Source organism: Oncorhynchus mykiss, chromosome 26, assembly GCF_057628025.1.
Source record: "Oncorhynchus mykiss isolate SJ-2025 chromosome 26, ASM5762802v1, whole genome shotgun sequence".
Lineage (NCBI taxonomy): Eukaryota > Metazoa > Chordata > Actinopteri > Salmoniformes > Salmonidae > Oncorhynchus > Oncorhynchus mykiss.
In genome coordinates, this window is record NC_143047.1 from 430,366 (window position 1) to 449,115 (window position 18,750).

Sequence of the window (18,750 nt, forward strand, 5' to 3'; positions counted from 1 at the left end):
CAGACCAGACCGAACCAGACCAGACCAGACCGAACCAGACCAGACCGAACCAGACCGAACAAGACCAGACCGAACCAGACTGAACCAGACCAGACCGAACCAGACCGAACCAGACCGAACCAGACCGAACCAGACCGAACCAGACCGAACCGAACCAGACCGAACCAGACCAGACCGAACCAGACCGAACCAGAGCCAACCAGAGCCAACCAGAGCCAACCAGAACGAACCAGACCATTCCAGGCCAGACCGAACCAGACCAGACCGAACCGAACCAGACCGGACCAAACCGGACCAGACCAGACCGAACCAGACCAGACCGAACCAGACCAGACCATACCGAACCAGACCGGACCAGACCAGACCAGACCAGACCGAACCAGACCAGACCGAACCAGACCAGACCGAACCGGACCAGACCGAACCAGACCGAACCAGAGCGGACCAGACCAGACCAGACCAGACCGAACCAGACCGAACCAGACCAGACCTGGCCAGACCCGACCGAACCAGACCGAACCAGACCAGACCAGACCAGACCGGACCAGACCGAACCGGAGCGAACCAGAACGAACCAGACCAGACCAGACCGAACCAGACCAGACCGAACCAGAGCGAACCAGACCGAACCAGACCCGAACCTGACCGAACCAGAACCGAACCAGACCAGCCCATACCGAACCAGACCAGACCAGACCAGAGCGAACCAGAACGAACCAGACCAGACCGAACCAGACCAGACCAGACCGAACCAGACCGAATCAGAACAGACCGAACCAGACCAGACCGAACCAGACCAGGCCGAACCAGACCAGACCATACCGAACCAGACCAGACCGAACCAGACCGGACCAGACCGAACCAGAGCGAACCAGAACGAACCAGACCAGACCAGACCGAACCAGACCAGACCGAACCAGAGCGAACCAGACCAGACCGGACCAGACCGAACCAGAACGAACCAGACCAGACCAGAACGAACCAGACCAGACCATACCAGACCATACCGAACCAGACCAGACCGAACCAGACCAGACCAGACCGAACCAGACCAGACCAGACTGAACCAGACCGAACCAGACCAGACCAGACTGAACCAGACCAGACCGAACCAGACCAGACTGAACCAGACCAGACCGAACCAGACTGAACCAGACCAGACCGAACCAGACCAGACTGAACCAGACCAGACCAGACCGAACCAGACCAGACCAGAACGAACCAGACCATACCAGACCATACCGAACCAGACCAGACCAGACCGAACCAGACCAGACCAGAACAGACCGAACCAGACCAGACCAGACTGAACCAGACCAGACCGAACCGAACCAGACCAGACCAGACCAGACCGAACCAGACCAGACCGGACCAGACCGAACCAGACCAGACCAGGCCAGACCGAACCAGACCAGACCGAACCAGACCAGACCGAACCAGACCAGACCGAACCAGACCAGATCGAACCAGACCAGACTGATCCAGACCAGACTGAACCAGACCGAACCAGACCAGACCGAACCAGACCGAACCAGACCGAACCAGACCGAACCGGACCAGATCGAACCAGACCGAACCAGACCAGACCGAACCAGACCAGACCGAACCAGACCAGACCAGACCGAACCAGACCAGACCAGACCGAACCAGACCAGACCGAACCAGACCAGACCGAACCAGACCAGACCAGACCAGACCGAAACAAACGGGACCAGACCGGACCAGACCAGACCAGACCGAACCAGACCAGACCAGAGCAGACCAGACCGAACCAGACCGAACCAGACCAAACCGGACCAGACCGGACCAGACCAGACCGGACCAGACCAGACCGAACCAGACCAGACCGAACCAGACCAGACCGAACCAGACCAGACCGAACCAGACCAGACCGAACCAGACCAGACCAGACAAGACCGAACCAGACCGAACCAGACCAGACCGAACCAGACCAGACCATACCGAACCAGACCAGACCGAACCAGACCGGACCAAACCGGACCAGACCAGACCAGACCGAACCAGACCGAACCAGACCAGACCGAACCAGACCAGACAGGACCAGACCAGACCGAACCAGACCAGACCGTACCAGACCGAACCAGACCAGATCAGACCAGACCGAACCAGACCGAACCAGACCAGACCGAACCAGACCAGACAGGACCAGACCAGACCGAACCAGACCGAACCAGACCAGACCGAACCAGACCAGACAGGACCAGACCAGACCGAACCAGACCAGACCGTACCAGACCGAACCAGACCGAACCAGACCGAACCAGACCAGATCAGACCGAACCAGAGCGGACCAGACCAAACCAGACCGAACCAGACCAGACCGAACCAGACCGGACCAGACCGAACCGGAGCGAACCAGAACGAACCAGACCAGACCAGACCAGACCGAACCAGGCCAGAGCGAACCAGACCGAACCAGACCCGAACCAGACCCGAACCAGACCCGAACCAGACCCGAACCAGACCCGAACCAGACCAGACCGAACCAGAGCGAACCAGAACGAACCAGACCAGACCGAACCAGACCAGACCGAACCAAACCGAACCAGAACGAACCAGACCAGACCGAACCAGACCAGACCAGACCGAACCAGACCGGACCAAACCAGACCAGACCGAACCAGACCAGACCAGAGCGAACCAGACCAGACCAGACCAGAACGAACCAGACCAGACCAGACCGAACCGAACCAGACCGAACCAGACCAGACCGAACCAGACCGGACCAGTCCGAACCAGAGCGAACCAGAACGAACCAGACCAGAACATACCGAACCAGACGAGACCAGACCGAACCAGACCAGACCGAACCAGACCGGACCAGACCGAACCAGACCAGACCGAACCAGACCAGACCAGACCGAACCAGACCAGACCAGAGCGAACCAGACCAGACCAGACCAGAACGAACCAGACCAGACCAGACCGAACCGAACCAGACCGAACCAGACCAGACCGAACCAGACCGGACCAGACCGAACCAGAGCGAACCAGAACGAACCAGACCAGAACAGGCCAGACCGAACCAGACCAGACCGAACCAGACCGAACCAGACCAGACCAGAACGAACCAGACCAGACCATACCGAACCAGACGAGACCAGACCGAACCAGACCAGACCGAACCAGACCGGACCAGACCGAACCAGACCAGACCGAACCAGACCAGACCAGACCGAACAAGACCAGACCGAACCAGACTGAAACAGACCAGACTGAACCAGACCAGACCGAACCAGACCGAACCAGACCGAACCAGACCAGACTAGACCGAACCAGACCAGACCAGACCGAACCAGACCGAACCAGACCGAACCAGACCAGACCAGACTAGACCGAACCGAACCAGACCAGACCGGACCAGACCAGACCGAACCAGATCAGACTAGACCGAACCAGACCAGACCGAACCAGATCAGACTAGACCGAACCAGACCAGACCGAACCAGACCAGACCGAACCAGACCAGACCAGACCGAACCAGACCAAACCAGACCAGACCAGACCAGACCGGACCAGAGCGAACCAGAGCGAACCAGAACGAACCAGACCAGACCAGACCGAACCAGACCAGACCGAACCAGACCGAACCAGACCAGACCAGACCAGACCGAACCAGACCAGACCGAACCAGACCAGACCGAACCAGACCAGACCGAACCGAACCAGACCAGACCGAACCAGACCATACCAGACCAGACCAGCATTCTATACAATATCAAACGGGCCCATTTACACACAGAACTAGTGACTCATTTCCAGGATCACCCCATCACTTACCTCAATATATCAGGATTACAGTCGTGTTCTGGGTGGACCAGTGGGCGGCAAAAAGCAGTGGACCGTAAGAGACCTACAATTACACCGAGCGGTCAACAAATCACTAGAAAAAAAAAAAAAAAAAAAGGTTTCCGGACCCGTATCTCCCATTTCCCAAGTGGACGCAAACACGGCAAAAATCTACCGCATACACAGGATCCCAAATGGACAAAAACGCGATGGTTGCTAGACCATCCCGGAGCGGGACAAAGTAGTAAGCCACCACAAGACCTCAAACCTCACAATTTCCATTTTCGACAGATAAAGTTCATTATAAACATACCAGCTGCGTGCTTGCAGACGCGATAAAGACACGCAGGTTAAAATATCAAAACAAAATATGTGACCAATGGCATTAAATTGGGGACAGGCCAAAAAGCATGAAACATGTATGGCAATTTAGCGAGTTAACCCGCTAGCTAATTTGTCCTGTGGTATAAACATTGCGTTATTTTTTTACCTGAATTACACAAATTCCTCTACTCCGACAATTAATCCACACATAAAACGGTCAACTGAATCGTTTCTAGTCATCCCTCCTTCTTCATCTTTGAATTTATATGGTAATTGCCATCAACACAAATCAGTTCTTCAATCAACCACGTGAGTGAGGAGATATCACGTGCATAGGCAGAAATCCCAGGGGGGGACACGACCCCCCTATCCTGGGAAAAATATGATTCCCCCCCCCAATATATCACTGTAAACATATCTATGTAATTTCAATAATATGAATGAACGCAATGAAAGCACTTATGCTGATTATAGACACTTAATAGCGCGTTTTTAAGTTTCAAAAGATTGCGACTCCCGCCCTTTGCCTCACAATGGTTTGATCCACTGCAGGTCATTCGTTTTGTTGGAAGCCTTCACACACACCTGCTGAATTTGCAGAGCTGGCGCGCAAACTAAAGCAAACGTTAACTATCAAGCTAGCTCACCCTAAAAGTGTTTTGAAACACATAACCTGTCATTATGAAAATCACTGTATTCAAACCTGTGTAGATCAGTCAATTCTTAACCTTTCTGATCTCCCCATCCCGGATCCGGGTTCGTGAATACAGACTCAAGCTCATTACCATAACGCAACGTTAACTATTCATGAAAATCGCAAATGAAATGAAATAAATATGCTAGCTCTCAAGCTTAGCCTTTTGTTAACAACACTGTCATCTCAGATTTTCAAAATATGCTTCTCAACCATTGCAAAACAAGCATTTGTGTAACAGTATTGATGGCTAACGTAGCATTTAGCATTAGCATTCAGCTGGCAACATTTACACAAAAAAACAGAAAAGCATTCAAAAAAATCATTTACCTTTGAAGAACTTCAGATGTTTTCAATGAGGAGACTCTCAGATAGCAAATGTTCAGTTTTTCCTGAAAGATTATTTGTTTAGGACAAATCGCTCCGTTTTCTGCGTCACGTTTAGCTATGAAAAAACCCCTGTATCCAGGATTGTGTAAATCTATCAGCAAGCTCATTAGCATAACACAACGTTAACTATTTATGAAAATCGCAAATGAAATGAAATAAATATGCCATCTCTCAAGCTTAGCCTTTTGTAAACAACACTGTCATCTCAGATTTTCAAAATATGCTTCTCAACCATAGGAAAACAATCATTTGTGTAAAAGTAGCTAGCTAGAGTTAGCATTTCGCGTTAGCATTTAGCGTTAGCATTAGCGTTAGCATCCAGCACGCAACATTAACAAAAACATAAAAGCCTTCAAATAAAATCATTTACCTTTGAAGAACTTCTGATGTTTTCAATGAGGATACTCTCAGTTAGATAGCAGATGCTCAGTTTTTCCAAAAAGATTCCTTGTGTATTAGAAATAGCTCCGTTTTATACATCACATTTGGCTACCAAAAAAAATCCATAAATTCAGTCCTCAAAACGCAAACTTTTTTCCAAATTAACTCCATAATATCGACTGAAAACATGGCAAACGTTGTTTAGAATCAATCCTCAAGGTGTTTTTCACATATCTCTTCATTGATACATCGTTCTTGGAAAAATGCTTTCTCTCCTGAATCCCAGGAGAAAATGCCCGCACCTGAAGATTACGCACAAATTTAGACAAAGGACACCGGGCGGACCTCTGGAAAATGTAGTCTCTTATGGCCAATCTTCCAATGATATGCCTACAAATACGTCACAATGCTGCTAAGACCTTGGGCGAACGACAGAAAGTGTAGGCTCATTCGTTGCGCAATCACAGCCATATAAGGAGAGAATGGAAAACAGAGCTTCAGAAATTCTGCTAATTCCTGGGTGATGCATCATCTTGGTTTCGCCTGTAGAATGAGTTCTGGGGCACTTACAGACAAAATCTTTGCAGATTCTGAAACTTCAGAGTGTTTTCTTTCCAAAACTGTCAAGAATATGCATAGTCGAGCATCTTTTCGTGACAAAATATCGCGCTTAAAACGGGAACGTTTTTTATCCAAAAATGAAATAGCGCCCCTAGAGCTCTAAGAGGTTAACTTAAAGACTTAAAACTCAGGATTCTGTAAGTGGCTATGTCAATAAAGACATGTGTTTACTTATAGCTTCCTGTGCCAACCGGAAGTGCCTTTAATTGGGTCACACTGTCTGTTTTGAAGGGTTAAAAAAGTCACATCTTTCCAAAACTTCACATGTGTGACTAGGTAACCCTCCTAAACTGTAAATCAGTAATTTCCGCCAGCAGATGTCAAAGAAAAGCTCTCACACACACACACACACACAGCAAGGATGGAGTGAAAAGGTGTGGTGCTGAAAGACACAGAGAGCAGGCAAGGGCATAAACATAATCTCTAGGCCGTGCAGAGTTCAACGAGATATCCCGTAGCTCGCTCGGTCTGAGCGCAGCGACCATGAGAAAAGTAGGCCCAAAATGTCATTTGTTTTGGGTGACAGTGAGAGAACTGCTAGGGTGAGAAGCACAATTCGACCTCAGGTACGTTCCTGAGGTCCTCCCGATCCGTGCAAGCCTAACCTTGGCCGTGTGGCATTAACCCTTAGCAGTTAAAAGAAGGTGTTTACTTCAAACAGTTTGCATTGACTTCTCTCCCCATAGGAATACATTGCCTGCACCTCTAAATTCAACCTGAAGCCTATGTGGGTTATGAATGCCTTATGAACCTGTCTTCTATGACAGTCCATCAGACCACTATGAGGTCTACCTGTGTCGAATCTAAGCATCCTGGAGCATCCGGAAGTGGTTAAATTCACCCAAAAGGTATTTTGATGTACATAACCTGCAAATGTGAAAATGACTGCATTCAACCCTGTCTAGATCAGTCAATTTTTAACATAAAGACTTTAAACTCAGGATTCTGTAAGAGAATACCCCAAGCAAGATATGTGTTTACGTATAGCTTCCTGTGCCAACCGGAAGTGCCTTTAATTGGGTCACACTGTCTGTTTTGAACTTGCATTGGCCAAGTGCCCACATCAACCTACAATTTACTCATAACCCACTTCCAGGAGCACCCCATCACTCACCTTACCATATCAGGGTTACAGTCACATATAGGCTGGACCTGTGGGCCTCTGGACCTGTGGGCAGCACGGGAGTGGATCCAGAACCTACAGACAATAACACCAAATGGCCTGTATTAGAAAATGGGTTTTAACAGACAGGAAAATGGATGGAGAAGAACATGGTTTTATTCATAATTTATTTCTACTCTATATATTTATGGTTTGTTTGGTTTTAGTTTGGCACTTCCTCTTTTAGGTTTTTCCTTTCCTTTAACAAAACAATGAAACCATTTAAATGCACAATATGGCGTTTATGTTCATATTTAACAACACTATGGTTGAATGAATCTCTCACCACATCGACTTCTGCACTGCCACCCAGAAAAAGAGGCAACTTGGAGCTTACCTCAGTTTAATTTATGATCCTAGGAGGACATCTACGGGCCTTTAAGTATTACACCAAATGGCAAGGTGGCAGATTGGAATTTGAAGGGAAATAAACCAATACTAGTCTTGGGAGACTCAAATGTTAATAGAATCCCTCCATTTCATAACCCATAACCCATACAAGTGGAGAGTTACCCTGGAGCAACATTTTACCATTTCAAAAAGGTCCTGGAGAAAACAGAGGTTCATTTAGACACCAGCATGCATAGTGGTTCTCTCGGTGGGCATAAACAATATGGATAATGACCCATACAAAACATCAAACAGAATGCATCAATGCACAAGGAAGCAAGAGTCACTTTTTCCCTAATGCAATTATTTACATCCCCCATTATTAACCACTCACACCTCCTTTCACCAGATCGAAAACGGAACCTCAAAGTCATTAACGGTTACATCACCACACATGGCCCATTTCTCTTGGAGATACCACATGATGAATTCCACACAACAGACCTGATACACTGAACAACAACCACAGCAGACCTCATTTTTAAGAATTGGTGTGAGCAGCTAAATTTAGAATAGGCTCTACCCACAATTTGTACCCACACCACACCCTTCTTTTCCCCCCAACCCCCTGTACACTCCCCCTTTCCTCCCCCAGTTGCTTTCTTAGATTACCCAGCAGAGGGGGTAGTTGACCCCCTCTCATCATGAATTTATCCAAGTCTTTTCAACTCACAACAGCACAGACCCAACTTTTGGAGAGGGGGGGTTGTCTTTCATTTCACTCTACACTCCAAATGTCATATATGTATATAATCACTTGCACATTTAGCAAAAAACACTACATTGGGGAAACCCAGTATACAATAGAAAATAGACTTAAACAGCATTCTATACAATATCAAACGGGCCCATTTACACACAGAACTAGTGACTCATTTCCAGGATCACCCCATCAATGAACGCAATGAAAGCACTTATGCTGATTATAGACACTTAATAGCGCGTTTTTAAGTTTCAAAAGATTGCGACTCCCGCCCTTTGCCTCACAATGGTTTGATCCACTGCAGGTCATTCGTTTTGTTGGAAGCCTTCACACACACCTGCTGAATTTGCAGAGCTGGCGCGCAAACTAAAGCAAACGTTAACTATCAAGCTAGCTCACCCTAAAAGTGTTTTGAAACACATAACCTGTCATTATGAAAATCACTGTATTCAAACCTGTGTAGATCAGTCAATTCTTAACTTAAAGACTTAAAACTCAGGATTCTGTAAGTGGCTATGTCAATAAAGACATGTGTTTACTTATAGCTTCCTGTGCCAACCGGAAGTGCCTTTAATTGGGTCACACTGTCTGTTTTGAAGGGTTAAAAAAGTCACATCTTTCCAAAACTTCACATGTGTGACTAGGTAACCCTCCTAAACTGTAAATCAGTAATTTCCGCCAGCAGATGTCAAAGAAAAGCTCTCACACACACACACACACACAGCAAGGATGGAGTGAAAAGGTGTGGTGCTGAAAGACACAGAGAGCAGGCAAGGGCATAAACATAATCTCTAGGCCGTGCAGAGTTCAACGAGATATCCCGTAGCTCGCTCGGTCTGAGCGCAGCGACCATGAGAAAAGTAGGCCCAAAATGTCATTTGTTTTGGGTGACAGTGAGAGAACTGCTAGGGTGAGAAGCACAATTCGACCTCAGGTACGTTCCTGAGGTCCTCCCGATCCGTGCAAGCCTAACCTTGGCCGTGTGGCATTAACCCTTAGCAGTTAAAAGAAGGTGTTTACTTCAAACAGTTTGCATTGACTTCTCTCCCCATAGGAATACATTGCCTGCACCTCTAAATTCAACCTGAAGCCTATGTGGGTTATGAATGCCTTATGAACCTGTCTTCTATGACAGTCCATCAGACCACTATGAGGTCTACCTGTGTCGAATCTAAGCATCCTGGAGCATCCGGAAGTGGTTAAATTCACCCAAAAGGTATTTTGATGTACATAACCTGCAAATGTGAAAATGACTGCATTCAACCCTGTCTAGATCAGTCAATTTTTAACATAAAGACTTTAAACTCAGGATTCTGTAAGAGAATACCCCAAGCAAGATATGTGTTTACGTATAGCTTCCTGTGCCAACCGGAAGTGCCTTTAATTGGGTCACACTGTCTGTTTTGAACTTGCATTGGCCAAGTGCCCACATCAACCTACAATTTACTCATAACCCACTTCCAGGAGCACCCCATCACTCACCTTACCATATCAGGGTTACAGTCACATATAGGCTGGACCTGTGGGCCTCTGGACCTGTGGGCAGCACGGGAGTGGATCCAGAACCTACAGACAATAACACCAAATGGCCTGTATTAGAAAATGGGTTTTAACAGACAGGAAAATGGATGGAGAAGAACATGGTTTTATTCATAATTTATTTCTACTCTATATATTTATGGTTTGTTTGGTTTTAGTTTGGCACTTCCTCTTTTAGGTTTTTCCTTTCCTTTAACAAAACAATGAAACCATTTAAATGCACAATATGGCGTTTATGTTCATATTTAACAACACTATGGTTGAATGAATCTCTCACCACATCGACTTCTGCACTGCCACCCAGAAAAAGAGGCAACTTGGAGCTTACCTCAGTTTAATTTATGATCCTAGGAGGACATCTACGGGCCTTTAAGTATTACACCAAATGGCAAGGTGGCAGATTGGAATTTGAAGGGAAATAAACCAATACTAGTCTTGGGAGACTCAAATGTTAATAGAATCCCTCCATTTCATAACCCATAACCCATACAAGTGGAGAGTTACCCTGGAGCAACATTTTACCATTTCAAAAAGGTCCTGGAGAAAACAGAGGTTCATTTAGACACCAGCATGCATAGTGGTTCTCTCGGTGGGCATAAACAATATGGATAATGACCCATACAAAACATCAAACAGAATGCATCAATGCACAAGGAAGCAAGAGTCACTTTTTCCCTAATGCAATTATTTACATCCCCATTATTAACCACTCACACCTCCTTTCACCAGATCGAAAACGGAACCTCAAAGTCATTAACGGTTACATCACCACACATGGCCCATTTCTCTTGGAGATACCACATGATGAATTCCACACAACAGACCTGATACACTGAACAACAACCACAGCAGACCTCATTTTTAAGAATTGGTGTGAGCAGCTAAATTTAGAATAGGCTCTACCCACAATTTGGACCCACACCACACCCTTCTTTTCCCCCCAACCCCCTGTACACTCCCCCTTTCCTCCCCCAGTTGCTTTCTTAGATTACCCAGCAGAGGGGGTAGTTGACCCCCTCTCATCATGAATTTATCCAAGTCTTTTCAACTCACAACAGCACAGACCCAACTTTTGGAGAGGGGGGGTTGTCTTTCATTTCACTCTACACTCCAAATGTCATATATGTATATAATCACTTGCACATTTAGCAAAAAACACTACATTGGGGAAACCCAGTATACAATAGAAAATAGACTTAAACAGCATTCTATACAATATCAAACGGGCCCATTTACACACAGAACTAGTGACTCATTTCCAGGATCACCCCATCAATGAACGCAATGAAAGCACTTATGCTGATTATAGACACTTAATAGCGCGTTTTTAAGTTTCAAAAGATTGCGACTCCCGCCCTTTGCCTCACAATGGTTTGATCCACTGCAGGTCATTCGTTTTGTTGGAAGCCTTCACACACACCTGCTGAATTTGCAGAGCTGGCGCGCAAACTAAAGCAAACGTTAACTATCAAGCTAGCTCACCCTAAAAGTGTTTTGAAACACATAACCTGTCATTATGAAAATCACTGTATTCAAACCTGTGTAGATCAGTCAATTCTTAACTTAAAGACTTAAAACTCAGGATTCTGTAAGTGGCTATGTCAATAAAGACATGTGTTTACTTATAGCTTCCTGTGCCAACCGGAAGTGCCTTTAATTGGGTCACACTGTCTGTTTTGAAGGGTTAAAAAAGTCACATCTTTCCAAAACTTCACATGTGTGACTAGGTAACCCTCCTAAACTGTAAATCAGTAATTTCCGCCAGCAGATGTCAAAGAAAAGCTCTCACACACACACACACACACAGCAAGGATGGAGTGAAAAGGTGTGGTGCTGAAAGACACAGAGAGCAGGCAAGGGCATAAACATAATCTCTAGGCCGTGCAGAGTTCAACGAGATATCCCGTAGCTCGCTCGGTCTGAGCGCAGCGACCATGAGAAAAGTAGGCCCAAAATGTCATTTGTTTTGGGTGACAGTGAGAGAACTGCTAGGGTGAGAAGCACAATTCGACCTCAGGTACGTTCCTGAGGTCCTCCCGATCCGTGCAAGCCTAACCTTGGCCGTGTGGCATTAACCCTTAGCAGTTAAAAGAAGGTGTTTACTTCAAACAGTTTGCATTGACTTCTCTCCCCATAGGAATACATTGCCTGCACCTCTAAATTCAACCTGAAGCCTATGTGGGTTATGAATGCCTTATGAACCTGTCTTCTATGACAGTCCATCAGACCACTATGAGGTCTACCTGTGTCGAATCTAAGCATCCTGGAGCATCCGGAAGTGGTTAAATTCACCCAAAAGGTATTTTGATGTACATAACCTGCAAATGTGAAAATGACTGCATTCAACCCTGTCTAGATCAGTCAATTTTTAACATAAAGACTTTAAACTCAGGATTCTGTAAGAGAATACCCCAAGCAAGATATGTGTTTACGTATAGCTTCCTGTGCCAACCGGAAGTGCCTTTAATTGGGTCACACTGTCTGTTTTGAACTTGCATTGGCCAAGTGCCCACATCAACCTACAATTTACTCATAACCCACTTCCAGGAGCACCCCATCACTCACCTTACCATATCAGGGTTACAGTCACATATAGGCTGGACCTGTGGGCCTCTGGACCTGTGGGCAGCACGGGAGTGGATCCAGAACCTACAGACAATAACACCAAATGGCCTGTATTAGAAAATGGGTTTTAACAGACAGGAAAATGGATGGAGAAGAACATGGTTTTATTCATAATTTATTTCTACTCTATATATTTATGGTTTGTTTGGTTTTAGTTTGGCACTTCCTCTTTTAGGTTTTTCCTTTCCTTTAACAAAACAATGAAACCATTTAAATGCACAATATGGCGTTTATGTTCATATTTAACAACACTATGGTTGAATGAATCTCTCACCACATCGACTTCTGCACTGCCACCCAGAAAAAGAGGCAACTTGGAGCTTACCTCAGTTTAATTTATGATCCTAGGAGGACATCTACGGGCCTTTAAGTATTACACCAAATGGCAAGGTGGCAGATTGGAATTTGAAGGGAAATAAACCAATACTAGTCTTGGGAGACTCAAATGTTAATAGAATCCCTCCATTTCATAACCCATAACCCATACAAGTGGAGAGTTACCCTGGAGCAACATTTTACCATTTCAAAAAGGTCCTGGAGAAAACAGAGGTTCATTTAGACACCAGCATGCATAGTGGTTCTCTCGGTGGGCATAAACAATATGGATAATGACCCATACAAAACATCAAACAGAATGCATCAATGCACAAGGAAGCAAGAGTCACTTTTTCCCTAATGCAATTATTTACATCCCCATTATTAACCACTCACACCTCCTTTCACCAGATCGAAAACGGAACCTCAAAGTCATTAACGGTTACATCACCACACATGGCCCATTTCTCTTGGAGATACCACATGATGAATTCCACACAACAGACCTGATACACTGAACAACAACCACAGCAGACCTCATTTTTAAGAATTGGTGTGAGCAGCTAAATTTAGAATAGGCTCTACCCACAATTTGGACCCACACCACACCCTTCTTTTCCCCCCAACCCCCTGTACACTCCCCCTTTCCTCCCCCAGTTGCTTTCTTAGATTACCCAGCAGAGGGGGTAGTTGACCCCCTCTCATCATGAATTTATCCAAGTCTTTTCAACTCACAACAGCACAGACCCAACTTTTGGAGAGGGGGGGTTGTCTTTCATTTCACTCTACACTCCAAATGTCATATATGTATATAATCACTTGCACATTTAGCAAAAAACACTACATTGGGGAAACCCAGTATACAATAGAAAATAGACTTAAACAGCATTCTATACAATATCAAACGGGCCCATTTACACACAGAACTAGTGACTCATTTCCAGGATCACCCCATCAATGAACGCAATGAAAGCACTTATGCTGATTATAGACACTTAATAGCGCGTTTTTAAGTTTCAAAAGATTGCGACTCCCGCCCTTTGCCTCACAATGGTTTGATCCACTGCAGGTCATTCGTTTTGTTGGAAGCCTTCACACACACCTGCTGAATTTGCAGAGCTGGCGCGCAAACTAAAGCAAACGTTAACTATCAAGCTAGCTCACCCTAAAAGTGTTTTGAAACACATAACCTGTCATTATGAAAATCACTGTATTCAAACCTGTGTAGATCAGTCAATTCTTAACTTAAAGACTTAAAACTCAGGATTCTGTAAGTGGCTATGTCAATAAAGACATGTGTTTACTTATAGCTTCCTGTGCCAACCGGAAGTGCCTTTAATTGGGTCACACTGTCTGTTTTGAAGGGTTAAAAAAGTCACATCTTTCCAAAACTTCACATGTGTGACTAGGTAACCCTCCTAAACTGTAAATCAGTAATTTCCGCCAGCAGATGTCAAAGAAAAGCTCTCACACACACACACAGCAAGGATGGAGTGAAAAGGTGTGGTGCTGAAAGACACAGAGAGCAGGCAAGGGCATAAACATAATCTCTAGGCCGTGCAGAGTTCAACGAGATATCCCGTAGCTCGCTCGGTCTGAGCGCAGCGACCATGAGAAAAGTAGGCCCAAAATGTCATTTGTTTTGGGTGACAGTGAGAGAACTGCTAGGGTGAGAAGCACAATTCGACCTCAGGTACGTTCCTGAGGTCCTCCCGATCCGTGCAAGCCTAACCTTGGCCGTGTGGCATTAACCCTTAGCAGTTAAAAGAAGGTGTTTACTTCAAACAGTTTGCATTGACTTCTCTCCCCATAGGAATACATTGCCTGCACCTCTAAATTCAACCTGAAGCCTATGTGGGTTATGAACCTGTCTTCTATGACAGTCCATCAGACCACTATGAGGTCTACCTGTGTCGAATCTAAGCATCCTGGAGCATCCGGAAGTGGTTAAATTCACCCAAAAGGTATTTTGATGTACATAACCTGCAAATGTGAAAATGACTGCATTCAACCCTGTCTAGATCAGTCAATTTTTAACATAAAGACTTTAAACTCAGGATTCTGTAAGAGAATACCCCAAGCAAGATATGTGTTTACGTATAGCTTCCTGTGCCAACCGGAAGTGCCTTTAATTGGGTCACACTGTCTGTTTTGAACTTGCATTGGCCAAGTGCCCACATCAACCTACAATTTACTCATAACCCACTTCCAGGAGCACCCCATCACTCACCTTACCATATCAGGGTTACAGTCACATATAGGCTGGACCTGTGGGCCTCTGGACCTGTGGGCAGCACGGGAGTGGATCCAGAACCTACAGACAATAACACCAAATGGCCTGTATTAGAAAATGGGTTTTAACAGACAGGAAAATGGATGGAGAAGAACATGGTTTTATTCATAATTTATTTCTACTCTATATATTTATGGTTTGTTTGGTTTTAGTTTGGCACTTCCTCTTTTAGGTTTTTCCTTTCCTTTAACAAAACAATGAAACCATTTAAATGCACAATATGGCGTTTATGTTCATATTTAACAACACTATGGTTGAATGAATCTCTCACCACATCGACTTCTGCACTGCCACCCAGAAAAAGAGGCAACTTGGAGCTTACCTCAGTTTAATTTATGATCCTAGGAGGACATCTACGGGCCTTTAAGTATTACACCAAATGGCAAGGTGGCAGATTGGAATTTGAAGGGAAATAAACCAATACTAGTCTTGGGAGACTCAAATGTTAATAGAATCCCTCCATTTCATAACCCATAAAAGTGGAGAGTTACCCTGGAGCAACATTTTACCATTTCAAAAAGGTCCTGGAGAAAACAGAGGTTCATTTAGACACCAGCATGCATAGTGGTTCTCTCGGTGGGCATAAACAATATGGATAATGACCCATACAAAACATCAAACAGAATGCATCAATGCACAAGGAAGCAAGAGTCACTTTTTCCCTAATGCAATTATTTACATCCCCATTATTAACCACTCACACCTCCTTTCACCAGATCGAAAACGGAACCTCAAAGTCATTAACGGTTACATCACCACACATGGCCCATTTCTCTTGGAGATACCACATGATGAATTCCACACAACAGACCTGATACACTGAACAACAACCACAGCAGACCTCATTTTTAAGAATTGGTGTGAGCAGCTAAATTTAGAATAGGCTCTACCCACAATTTGGACCCACACCACACCCTTCTTTTCCCCCCAACCCCCTGTACTCTTTTCCCCCCAACCCTCCCCCCTTTCCTCCCCCAGTTGCTTTCTTAGATTACCCAGCAGAGGGGGTAGTTGACCCCCTCTCATCATGAATTTATCCAAGTCTTTTCAACTCACAACAGCACAGACCCAACTTTTGGAGAGGGGGGGTTGTCTTTCATTTCACTCTACACTCCAAATGTCATATATGTATATAATCACTTGCACATTTAGCAAAAAACACTACATTGGGGAAACCCAGTATACAATAGAAAATAGACTTAAACAGCATTCTATACAATATCAAACGGGCCCATTTACACACAGAACTAGTGACTCATTTCCAGGATCACCCCATCAATGAACGCAATGAAAGCACTTATGCTGATTATAGACACTTAATAGCGCGTTTTTAAGTTTCAAAAGATTGCGACTCCCGCCCTTTGCCTCACAATGGTTTGATCCACTGCAGGTCATTCGTTTTGTTGGAAGCCTTCACACACACCTGCTGAATTTGCAGAGCTGGCGCGCAAACTAAAGCAAACGTTAACTATCAAGCTAGCTCACCCTAAAAGTGTTTTGAAACACATAACCTGTCATTATGAAAATCACTGTATTCAAACCTGTGTAGATCAGTCAATTCTTAACTTAAAGACTTAAAACTCAGGATTCTGTAAGTGGCTATGTCAATAAAGACATGTGTTTACTTATAGCTTCCTGTGCCAACCGGAAGTGCCTTTAATTGGGTCACACTGTCTGTTTTGAAGGGTTAAAAAAGTCACATCTTTCCAAAACTTCACATGTGTGACTAGGTAACCCTCCTAAACTGTAAATCAGTAATTTCCGCCAGCAGATGTCAAAGAAAAGCTCTCACACACACACACAGCAAGGATGGAGTGAAAAGGTGTGGTGCTGAAAGACACAGAGAGCAGGCAAGGGCATAAACATAATCTCTAGGCCGTGCAGAGTTCAACGAGATATCCCGTAGCTCGCTCGGTCTGAGCGCAGCGACCATGAGAAAAGTAGGCCCAAAATGTCATTTGTTTTGGGTGACAGTGAGAGAACTGCTAGGGTGAGAAGCACAATTCGACCTCAGGTACGTTCCTGAGGTCCTCCCGATCCGTGCAAGCCTAACCTTGGCCGTGTGGCATTAACCCTTAGCAGTTAAAAGAAGGTGTTTACTTCAAACAGTTTGCATTGACTTCTCTCCCCATAGGAATACATTGCCTGCACCTCTAAATTCAACCTGAAGCCTATGTGGGTTATGAATGCCTTATGAACCTGTCTTCTATGACAGTCCATCAGACCACTATGAGGTCTACCTGTGTCGAATCTAAGCATCCTGGAGCATCCGGAAGTGGTTAAATTCACCCAAAAGGTATTTTGATGTACATAACCTGCAAATGTGAAAATGACTGCATTCAACCCTGTCTAGATCAGTCAATTTTTAACATAAAGACTTTAAACTCAGGATTCTGTAAGAGAATACCCCAAGCAAGATATGTGTTTACGTATAGCTTCCTGTGCCAACCGGAAGTGCCTTTAATTGGGTCACACTGTCTGTTTTGAACTTGCATTGGCCAAGTGCCCACATCAACCTACAATTTACTCATAACCCACTTCCAGGAGCACCCCATCACTCACCTTACCATATCAGGGTTACAGTCACATATAGGCTGGACCTGTGGGCCTCTGGACCTGTGGGCAGCACGGGAGTGGATCCAGAACCTACAGACAATAACACCAAATGGCCTGTATTAGAAAATGGGTTTTAACAGACAGGAAAATGGATGGAGAAGAACATGGTTTTATTCATAATTGATTTCTACTCTATATATTTATGGTTTGTTTGGTTTTAGTTTGGCACTTCCTCTTTTAGGGTTTTCCTTTCCTTTAACAAAACAATGAAACCATTTAAATGCACAATATGGCGTTTATGTTCATATTTAACAACACTATGGTTGAATGAATCTCTCACCACATCGACTTCTGCACTGCCACCCAGAAAAAGAGGCAACTTGGAGCTTACCTCAGTTTAATTTATGATCCTAGGAGGACATCTACGGGCCTTTAAGTATTACACCAAATGGCAAGGTGGCAGATTGGAATTTTAAGGGAAATAAACCAATACTAGTCTTGGGAGACTCAAATGTTAATAGAATCCCTCCATTTCATAACCCATAACCCATACAAGTGGAGAGTTACCCTGGAGCAACATTTTACCATTTCAAAAAGGTCCTGGAGAAAACAGAGGTTCATTTAGACACCAGCATGCATAGTGGTTCTCTCGGTGGGCATAAACAATATGGATAATGACCCATACAAAACATCAAACAGAATGCATCAATGCACAAGGAAGCAAGAGTCACTTTTTCCCTAATGCAATTATTTACATCCCCATTATTAACCACTCACACCTCCTTTCACCAGATCGAAAACGGAACCTCAAAGTCATTAACGGTTACATCACCACACATGGCCCATTTCTCTTGGAGATACCACATGATGAATTCCACACAACAGACCTGATACACTGAACAACAACCACAGCAGACCTCATTTTTAAGAATTGGTGTGAGCAGCTA